The following is an 11,778-nucleotide window of genomic DNA, read 5'->3' as shown; positions in this document are numbered from 1 at the left end:
TGAAGAAGAAGTTTATATGGAAGTACCCTCGGAATGAAAATTTCCCACACTAAAAACAAGGTATGTAGACTACAAAAGTCCCTTTATGGATTGAAATAGTCTCCTCGCGCATGGTTTGATAGGTTTGCAAAGCTTGTGAAAAAATGTGGGTATAAACAATGCCAATCAGATCATACCTTATTTGTCAAGTTTTCAACTGAAAAGAAAATTGCTATTTTGATTGTCTATGTTGATGATATTATTCTTACTGATGATTTCGACGAAGAATTACAGATCTTAAAACAACATCTAGCACGAAAGTTTGAGATTAAGGAGCTTGGTAATCTAAAGTATTTTCTTGGTATAGAAGTAGCAAGGTCAAGAGAAGGTATTGCAGTGACTCAATGAAAATATATATTGGATATGTTGAAGGAAACAGGGATGCTTGACTGTAAACCAGTAGATATACCCATGGATTTAAGCTAAAAGATAAGTGTAGAATCAAGAAGTATTCCCGTAGATAGGGGGAGATACCAGCAACTTGTTGGTAACTTAATTTATCTCTCCTAAACGCATCCAGACATTGAATTTACTGTCAATTTAGTAAGTCAATTCATGAATAATCCCACGGAATAGTATATGAAGGCTATGTATAGGATACTAAGATATCTTAAGTCAACACCTGGAAAGGGATTATTATTCAGGAAGAATAGCAAAATAGAGACTGATATCTATACTGATGCTAATCACATAGGGAATCTACTGGATAGATGCTCAATTTCTGATTATTGTTCATAAATCTTCGGAAACCTTGTTACATTGAGAAGTAAGAAACAATCAGTTGTCTCAAAGTAGTACAGAACCCGAGTTCATATCATTAGCTTTGGGAATTTGTGAAGATATCTGGATTCAAAGATTACTTAGTGAACTGAGGGTGATGGACAAACAACCAATCAAGTTATTCTATGATAACCAGGCAGCTATCAACATTGCTAAAAGTCTTGTTCACAATGATAAGACAAAGCATCTTCAGATTGGTCGTCATTTCATCCTAGAGAAGATTGAAAATGGGACTGTTCAAATTGTCTACATCCCTTCTCAACATCAATTGCTGATAATCTCACCAAATCACTTCCAAGAACTAGATTTGAAGAGTTGAGTTGCAAGCTGAGCATGTACAATTTGTGCAACCTAGCTTGAAGGGATGATATGAACATGGGATCCAATGATTCATGTTCAAATCATACAAGAGATTGACCCATTGGAGTTCATCAAATCATCCATTAGAGTCATCAAATCCGAGATCCCTTCCTTGATTTTCCTTAGTGTCCTTAGTTCAAGTCGTTTATGTTAGTTTCCTTAATCTTGTCGTTTGCTTGAAAAATTCTAACCATATGTGTCTAATTATTTTCAGCAAATAGTAGTTGGTTAATTAGTTAATTTGAGTTGTTAGTTTGGTTGAATAAATGGCTAAGGTCATATGGACCAAAGTGTTAGCCAATTTGAGTTAGTTAGTTTCCTATTCTAGTCGAGTTAGGATTTAGGAACGTAGTTCTAGTTTAGATAGGATTTTGAGTCTTTGTAAGGCTATAAATAAGCATTGTCTCAAACGTTATTTTCATAGAAGTCATGATAAATTAGAGAAAATTCCAGCAAAACACTTTGTGTTTAGCAAGTCTCTTGTCTAAGAGATCTTTTCTTGAATACTTGAGAGGATTCTTGAATTTTCAATCGACTTATCAATTCAAGATCATGTTGAATTGTAGTGTCATTCTACCCTTCTAATCAATCTCGAGCGGTCCTTGATTGTTTAGAATCCATTCTTTTGTATCTATAGTCTGATCAAGATAGATCATTCTGCTGCCTGTGCAATTCGTTTCTTGAAAAGCGGGAGTTTGGATAATCGAATTCGCATCAAGGGGAGTGTGAAATTGTCATCTATATTAGTATTCTTTATCTAGTTATTGTTTCCGATAAAGAGATTTGGTTGGATGTTAACTGAGTCTTATCTAGTTAGTTTCATATTCTTTGTGAAATTTTTGATCTAAAGGAATTCTTTCTAAATTTCTGGATTGGAATACCAATCTTTCTACTATATGTGCCTGTTTGTTATTCATCTCAAAATAATGGGAATAATTTCTTTTCTCTCTCAAAGTTTCACAGGTAAGCTCAACTTTAGTAGTTCAATTCTCTTTAATGTTAAATTTTCAGTTTACTAGCTCTCTCTCTCTCTCTCTCTCTCTCTCTCTCTCTCTCTCTATGACATGCACACACGCACACACACACCCCCACGAAAGCAGGCACATGCTTCACACACTATTGCGTGCACACAGGCAAAAACACACACCACTACAAGGGCTCACATGTACAAATGTATTAAAACCTTTCTTTGTTTTACTTTTGTGACTTCTACATTTTTGGATGATTCATGTAAAAAATTCCCCTTCTACATTTTAAGGTCAAATCCCATTTGCATGAACGTGTTTTGTTTATTGTCCATATTTTACCAAATGCTGCTACCTAGCAAGTCGATTATGATATGGTATATTTACTCAAATTTTTCTGAAGTTTTTAACTATCTGCTGAAGAAAAGTTCATGATAGTGGCTTCTTTAACTAATGAAAGCTAAATTGTTCTGTAGATGCTAAAATCTCTTAAGGTTGAAAAGCACATAGTAGCTGCCATTCTGAGTACAATTGAGACTTGGAAAGCAGGTTTTGACTTTACAAATTTGGAAGACCATGATAACCAAAGTTTGAGCATGATTCAACTAAGGGCAAATTACATTTTACCCCCTGTGATTTTTGCAAAAATCACATAACCCCCCCATAATTCTAAAAGCTATATATAAACCCCTTGTGATTTGGATTCAAGTGTCAAATAGACGGAAAGCACCCATCATGACGATTTGTGGCTTAAATGCACTTGTACTACTGGTAGCAGTAAGAAACATTCTCATATTACCCCTAACCACTTTAACGCACCCAGTAAAGCCTAGATCTGTGCTCCTTATCTCTTTTCATGAACCGAAAATACTTTGTAGCTGACTTTCCATTGAATCTTGGTGAAGGCAATACATTTACTGAAGAAACCAAACCAAGATTTAGAAAGAATGAAATCTGAAGGTGAGTTATAACATCAAGGTGCAGTCTTTTCCTTTTCCTGAAATATAACTTGAATGGATTATTATTATTATTATTTTCAATAAACTCTAGATGTCATGCTCAAGCAGTGCTGGTGGAAGTACTCAAGATCTAAGGTACCAATACCTGCATTGTGCATGCGGGAGAAAAGCAGTGGTATCCGACAAACCTTCAAAAGGAAAGCTATATTTTGTTTGTGTAACATAAACTTGTGAATTTTTCTCATGGTGCAATCCAACAAGGAGAATAAGACAAAATTACACCAGTGATTTGAATGTTACAAGCGGAGACATCTTTAGTGGAGAATCAAGTATTGATGGTTCAGATTTGGAAGGCTTACGCGTGGATGGTGGTTTATATTTGAGGAAAATGAAAAACATTGAAGAAACCTTAGGAGTCATGAAGATTTGTATGGGTGCTTGTTTTGCTATATCTGTGTTATCATTTCTCGTTTTGATGTTCACATGAAAATATATCAAATGAATTGTGGATATGAAAATGCTGTAAATCTGGACTTCTTGTCTTTAAATGGATTACTTTGTTGTCTTCAATGAATGAATGAACCTGTTTTGGTGGTCAATTGATATAAATGGGTAAACAAGATTTCCAGTTGGTATGAACCTACTTTGGTACTCATAGGTTGAATTTTGGATTCATTTGACAATATAGCTGTCCAGAAGTTCACAAAAATTTGGTAATACATCAACCAGTTTTTACAAAACAAAATAAGGTACATAAGTACCTAATCAAAAAGTCCAGCAGACACCAAGATTTAACAAAAAGTCCAGCAACAAACTATTAACAAAAAGCATTGAAGACAAATAACTTAGTTGAATTACAACTCCTTAACCAATGGTCATCAAACACGTTTAGCTCTCTTAACCCGCAAATTTTCCAACACACTTGCAACTGTTGGTACAAGTTTTCTAACTCTAGTTGATCTTCTACTATCCAAACAGATTCAATAGTAGAAGTTGATCTTCTAGTAGCCAAAACTGGTTCAACGGCAGAAATTGCATAAGGCTGCATAAATAGATAGATTTAAGTCAGTAAATTGCAGTTAACAAAGTAATAATCAGCATCATTAATAGTACCCGTGACGTTGAACCCTGTTGTGAGACAGATCCAATACTTATTGCATTTCCACCAATATCTGTTTCATTTGCAACATCATTACTTGCATATCCAGCACCACTAGCTCCACTAGGCACCTATTTTAATAGTAACACTGATTACAAATTACTCTCTCCGTCCCAATAGTAGGGACGCTTATAGGGAATGCAACTTTTTATGTACAGTGGTATCATTATTGACAGCCAAGTCTTTGTTCCAAATTTACCCCATCGCAAGTACAATGGTCAGCTGCACTTTGTGTTTTTCACGGAGTAATGATTTTGTGGGTCCTATCTTAACCAAATGCATCCCTTTGTATGTTAGAGACACGCGCTATTATTGGCCTTATAAAGTGAGAGTTAGTCTCACATACTCCTCTGGCTTCTCCAAATAGATAATAAATAGCAGGTCCCACCAAATTTATTTGGATTTTCTAGCACATGCACTATGAGGGCAAGGATGGAACGTGAGAAGGAAAATAGTGTAGCGTGACTCTAATTTTGGGACAATGAAAAAGTGAAACATGACATTAACAATGGGACGGAGGGAGTAACAACTACTACAATTTACCTTATAAAACCTAGACTTTGGATGGATTAGGAATTTACAAGTTCTAGAATTATGTCCTGGCATAAAACACTTCTTACAGTGCACAACAAGTCCTTTTCTTGTAGATGTAGTGCTTCTAACTTCATCAGCTTCTCTTCTTCTGACTTTTTTGGGTCTTCCAAGTTGTTTTCTAATCTTTGGACGATTCACCTGTTTAGCTCCTTTTGAATCCCAATACTCTTCAAAGGGCATTGCAGCTATAGTGTAGTTGTAGGTGCTCAAGTATGCTTCTTTGCTATAACAAGGATCAACATAGTGTTCAGGCTATGATTTATCCCTTTGAATGGCAACAATAGAATGTGAGCATGGAATCCCAGTTAGTTGCCATAGTCCACATGTGCATGTTCTACGACTTATATCAACAAAATATCCTCTAGTCTCACAGTCCACTTCATACTCAGCATCTCGAGAATAATGAGCTATGCAGAACCTGCTATTTATCTTGTTCTTCTCAAGTAGAGCTGTTAATCGAACCGAGTAGCTTGCGAGCCGAGCTCGACCCGGTTCGATAAGAGCTCAGCTCGGCTCGTTTAGAGAGACAAACGATCCGAGCTTGAGCTCTACTTAGTACTCGTTTAAGCTCGTTAGGCTCGAAGGGTAGGGGCATTTTCGTCATTTCAATGTATATGTGGAACTCTAAGTTATCTCCCGTCTCTGTCTGTAGCCCTAATTTTCTTTCCTCTTCTGGTCTTATGTTTTCCCGTCAATAACCGTCACTCTCCAACCGCACCCCGCACCCCGTAGCCTCCATTCTCACGCCGCACCTAGCAGCCTCCATTCTCACCGCGCAGCATCCATTCTCACGTTGCACCCAGTAGCCTCCATTCTCACCCTGCACCCCGCAGCCTCTATTCATAGGCCGCACCCGACAGCTTTTTGAGGAGAGAAACAATGCCGATGAAGGTGAAGGGATGGATTTATTGTGGGAGACGTACGTGGTGGAATCGACTAAGAGCAAGGCAAACAGCAAGAGCAAGAAGAAGAGTTACAAGAAGAAATACGAAAGCAAGCATCGTGAATGCGAAGATATCAGCTGCGACGGGCACGATGAGGAGAAGGAGTCAGATGGGCAGTTTTGTTTCTTGCAAGCCCTTAAGTTGTCAGCAGGAAGGGTGAATTTGGGAATGACAAGGCCTAATCTTGTTAAGATATCTAAAGCCATTAAAGGAATTGGGTGGCTGCATAATCTGAGCAGGCATAGCAAGAAGGTGCACAGTGGAGATAGATTCTAATTTACTTCATACACTGATACTAGTCGTTAATTGGTGGTAGCATCAAGTAGCAGCGAGATTGTTCTACTATTTAGTTTCTTTGAATATTTATTTCTTGCTAGTATATAGTTTATATCTTTTAGCGCCCATGCCAATTGTTAATAACAAAATCTTGTGCTCTATGATTTCTTCAAGTTATGGATGAAAAAGCAGTAGATTCTTGACCGCATTAGCTCTAGTATGATGTCCACAATAAACGGTAAGTGGATAAAGGAAAGTGAAGTTAAATCTTTGGAGCCTCGGCTCCAGTTTTTTGCAAGCTCGAGCTCGAGTTTCAAGCTCGATGAGCTTGGTTCGATTTCAAACTCGAGTTCAAGCCCGAGCTCGAGTTTTCTACCAGTATATTGAGTCGATCTCGAACGCCTTGTGAAGCTCGAATTACTAATCGAACGAGCTCGACTCGGCTCGTTTAACAGCTCTATCTCAAGTCGTTCTTGTATGTTTGGACAGAGGTTCGCTTGATACTTTTGCATGCCTTCCCTTTTCACATTTAGCTTCTGCATCAGTTTTCTTCTTATCCACTCAAACATGCAGATGATTGTAAAATCTCTTGCTGGAAGTATGTAGGAATTAAACAACTCATTCAAATTATTAACAAGAATATCACTCTTGCATGAGGAGCTGGTGTGACCTGGACCATAAATGTGCAGGAATCCAACTTAACCAACTAGCTACATTCATAGCTTCTTCCACCTTTGGATCAGCCCTTTCCAATTCAGCCATTGCTGTCTTAAAGTCACGAATGTTCCCAGCAGAAGCAGATGCCCAAAGGTACTCCTTCAACTCCTTGCCCTTGAACTTTTGTTTGAAGTTTTGATATATATGGCGAAGGCAGTACCTATGCTCTGATTCAGGAAACACATCAATTGCACTAACTAACCCCTTTGCCTATCATATATGAATGTCCATAAAGCTCCATTTCCAACACCAAATTCAATTTTCAACTTCATCAAAAGCCATTTCCGTGAGTCATATCTCTCGGCTTCCACTACAGCAATTGCCATGTGAAACATGTTATCATTGCAATCCTTGCCTATAGCTGTCAAAAGCTATCCACCAAATGGGCTTTTTAAAAAAGCAGCCATCTAATCCAATTATTGGTCAACAACCAGCTAGAAACCCATTCTTCATTGCACTTAAACTGTAGTACATTCTTTCAAATGTCCCAACCTCATTGTCATCCAGTCTAGCCACTTGCAGGATAATACGGCTACCAGGATTTCGGATCAACAAGGTAGCAGCACAATCTCTGATAACATGATACTGTCTCATATCATTCCCTTGTAGTGCCTCTCTTGCAAACCTTTTAGCTCTATAAGCCTATCTAATGCTTATGTCAACCATAATCTCTCTCTTCACAGTTTTGACAAATCCTTCAATAGAAGAATTCGATTCATCCTTGAACCTGTCTAAATATTTTTGGCTCAAATATCTTGCATTTGCATGATGGTTGCTGTATTCTCTTCCACACACATGTACTCTTTTTATTGATTTGATTTGGAAAGTGCTTTTTTTTAATTGGGCTTGCACGTATCCTCCAGGAGCAACCCTTTTTGCACATGGCAATAACTTTTACTTTTTCATTTTTTGTACTTGATGGTGTAGCCTTCCTGACATTCCATTCCATAAGTGCTTCTCTAAAGGCTTGTAAGTTCTTAAATTTATCCCCAACTTTCAGCTCAAAATTTGATTTTGTGTACTCAACTGCAGCATTAAAATCTCGACAGCTATTACCTTTCCCATTTCTTTCATCATCTCTCCACATAATGTCAAGCAGTTCTTCATCATCAACAGCAAATTCATTCCACTCTTCATTAATTTTAGAACTCTCCCCTTCTTCAAAAATGTTCTTATCATATCTCGGTGGTGGCAGATCCTCCAATGTATATGTCTGCTTTGCTGTTGCTGGTTCTTTAGTTGTGCTTTATGGATGCTGTTGATTTTCTATTTCATTAGCCTTTGCTATGTTTGCAAAAACACCCTTATCTTTTGATCCTTCTAATCCCTCTTTCAACCACCCAGGTTCTTCTAAACTGTTAGATCTAGCATCACTAACATCATCTTCACTTGCAAACTATTTTTCAACTTCATCTTGCTTCTCTACAGCTTTTTCATCTTTTTTCTTTGCTGATTTTGTGATTGCTTTGTTGTGCTTTTTGTTTCCAGCTTCTTTAGTAGGTTTTCTCGCTGACTTCTTGACTATTTGTTTCCCTTTATTGTTTGCTAACTTTTTAGGGGTATCTTTATCAGATGTCATATTTTGTGCCCCATTATCCTCTCGCATGTTCTTGCCTAACAGGTTATTTCTATTATCATCATGACAGCTCACAAAAAATGGGACATTAGTGGTGGCACTTTTAACATGACTTTTTACTCTGAAAAAAGCGACTTGACTAGGTTTTTCATCACGCAATTTAGCATATATATTGATAACATCTACGCCTTCATGCACAGTTAACATTAACTCTATTTCTTTATCTCCTTTGATTTCAGCTGCTCTAACATACAACCCACAATCTGGTATTTCAAAATATAGGTTCACATTTGAGGCATCACCATACCTACCATACATTTCACACAACATATCCCTAGACAATTTCCTTGTCTCACAATTTTTAAATATGGCAACATTGTTACCAGTATAGACAATTTCTGGTTCCCATATGAATATACCACCAAAATGCAATTTTATAGTTATTCTTTTTGAAGTTGTCATTTTTTTTGAAAGCTTGCATTAGAAATAGTGAAACACATGATAAGAAAAAAACACAATCTGATTAAGAAAAGGACATACAATAAATTACATACTTCAGTGAAAACACATGATAAGAAAAAACACAATCTGATTAAGAAAAGAACCTATAGCTTATCATATACTTCAATGGACCACATGATGGCCGACAAGCAAGAATTAGTCAATGGCCAAATTGCCAAAACTTTATTGGCAGCCAAATCACTCTATATTATTGACAACCAAGCCACCCAAATCTAACCCAAATTTAACACTAATTAACATTTTTCAAACTAACAAAACCATATTTTACCCATGTTTAGCTGAAATTCCAGTGATTTTAGAACTTTTGAATGCAATTTTTTTTACCCTAATCCTAACGCATAAGTTCAATTCTAGTTGATAAAATACTCTATCCTTAATCATGATAATACAGGTTGTCCCAAAGCAGCAAAATTTTAATTAATCAATGCTTAAGCATTATTATCACTGATTTATTAAATTTCCAACGCCCGATAGTTTCGGTTCCAAATGCTCAAGTGCATCTTATATACTAAACTGATGTCGAAAAACTTACCAGACACAACAATAGCTTTCGTGATACTCTTTCACAGCTACTTTTTGATCTTCAATGGTAGATCTAGGGTTTTAATTTTGTGGGTTAAATTTTCTCTCCTTCATTTGTCGGTGGTCTTTTTCTCTCTCTTTCTCATGACAAAGACTAGAGCAAGGGAAAATCTAACTTCATCTGCTTCCTTTTTTGTATTTATATTTGGATAATTTGGACATTTCGCCCACAAATCGTCACGATGGGTGCTTTCCGTCTGTTTGACACTTCGACCCAAACCACATGGGATTTATGTATAGCTTTGAGAATCATGGGGGGTTATGTGATTTTTTCAAAAATCACAGGGGGTAAAATATAATTTGCCCTTCAACTAATGGTAGTTCCTGGAACTAAATATCTGAAGATGCCTATATGTGAGAGTTGAGGACAAAAGAGGCTGACCCCAATACTAGGCAAGTGTTGTGTCCTATGTTTTAATGGAAATTGCTTTCATCTTGCCTCTTTAGAATGTAATGAACTTGTTTGTTATAAATAGGAACTAATTATGCAAATGCAAGAGGAGGTTGCTCCCCAGGAGGTCTTTCCATATATTCTAGACCAAAAAAGCTGATAGGGCTTGTCCTTTAGAGAAGCTCAATTAGAATAGAAATACTCAGAGAAGGTGACTAGTGAGAGAGCACAAAGTAAGACCAAGCTAGTAGTTTGCATTATCAAGGACCTGAGACAAAAGTTCGCTCCACAACCTGTCTGTGGACAACAGCCTGATGAAGTTGCTCATAGTGGGAAGGAATCACTTGCTAGATGCTAGAATTCTTAGTTAACTAATTAAAATGTCAAAATGCAACTATAGCCAGTTGTTTGCATAATCAACTGACAAAGGTTTGCTTCGATGGAGTGGCTTCAATTTGAAATTACTCCAATTTGTTATAGTAGTGCCTTTGTACAATCTCAACAGTTGTATGATATTATTTAAAAAAACCTTAGAATTGTTTCGATAGCAATAGAAAAAATGAAATGGATGTACATTGTTACATATTAAAAATGAAATTCTTTTAGTTTTTAAATGTACTTTGAATACCAATTTTCCTGTGGCTCAATGTTCCTCTGTTTTCTAGTTTGGCCTGGCCTTATTTTTGTTGGTTTTTATTGTAGCTATCAAGCAGGGGAAAGGATACAGGTGTAAATACACTAATCTCTTTCCACTTTCTGTTGGTATCGGTAAGAACAGATAGCAGTCATAGTTTAGGTAGCAGCAGCAGTGATAACAAAGCTAAATGGGATTTAATTGGAAGCAAAAATTGGCATAAAGCCACAGGCTTTCTCAGAATTTGAACTGGGTTTGGGTCCATTAGTTGTTGTCAAAGTCTGCACCAGACTCGGTTTTCTCTCATCATCAAGTTCTTCAATGGCAAAATATTTCGTAAGCTTTCTTAAATTGATATATAATTGTTTTTTTCTAATTTCATAGTAAGAGTTTCTTTTTGCTTGCGGACTGTTTTTTCTAGTAAATATCTAATAATAGGCCTTCATAATGCTCATGATTTTGCATGTGTATACAATTGTGGAATGCGAAAAAAGCATCTTCCATTTCAACAGAATTTTTTTCTTTTAAATAATGGAGATTTGATTTGGCTGATTATAGTGTTCATTTCACTTATTAAGAGCAATATTTGGTCTCTTAGCAGTTACTTTAAGAGATTTAAACTTCAATTACTTGGATTCAAAGGAAAACATGTGCTTTAATCTTAAAATTTGTGGTTGTTTACTAGGTGTTTCAGGAGATTGTTAGATTTCAGGTCGTGTAATTAGATAAAGAACTTATCATGGAATTGAGAGATGAGTTTTTGAAAAGTTGTTTTGGTTGAACTTATGCATTGTGTGGAAATGGAAGTTAGAAGGTTATGAATGTTCCCATATTGAAAAGAATTTGTGCAGTTCGACGAGATCCGTTTGTGGGTGTATTTGGAAATGGACAAAGACATAAGCCTTCATCAGTTTTCTTGTGCTATTTTTCCTTTCAATATTTGAGGGGCAAAAATGGCATACAAAGTTACTACATTAATTAGAGTTGGTCAAACTGGATGCTTGGAAGATGTGTGGAGTAACATTTAGATTCATATATGCTACTCTTTAGCAGCAATGTGCAGACATACATGTTTCATTGTAGATTAACTAAATTGGCAATGCACTGATTGAGTCTGCTCTTCCTTAAATAGTAACTACTTTATGAAATTAGTTCTATTTGTCAACCTACACCCGTCCTCTTAATTGAAGCTCGATTTGTAAATTAGTTCCCAATCTTGCACTTTTAAGATATGTTTCCTAAATTAGGGTAGTTGTGATTGGTCTGAGACTCTGGAGAGC

The 11,778-nt window shown here is 36.6% G+C and overlaps 1 long non-coding RNA gene across 1 annotated transcript; it reads left to right on the top strand.

Moving 5' to 3' along the window:
• Positions 1-2,208: 2,208 nt before the first annotated feature.
• Positions 2,209-3,636, top strand: LOC140017060 (uncharacterized). Its single transcript, XR_011823367.1, has 2 exons — positions 2,209-3,104; positions 3,212-3,636. It is a non-coding gene; the product is annotated as an uncharacterized lncRNA (long non-coding RNA).
• Positions 3,637-11,778: the final 8,142 nt, after the last annotated feature.

Source organism: Coffea arabica, chromosome 11c (assembly GCF_036785885.1).
Source record: "Coffea arabica cultivar ET-39 chromosome 11c, Coffea Arabica ET-39 HiFi, whole genome shotgun sequence".
Lineage (NCBI taxonomy): Eukaryota > Viridiplantae > Streptophyta > Magnoliopsida > Gentianales > Rubiaceae > Coffea > Coffea arabica.
Note: the sequence above shows the minus strand (reverse complement) of the source record. Positions and strands in the feature narration are given on the sequence as shown.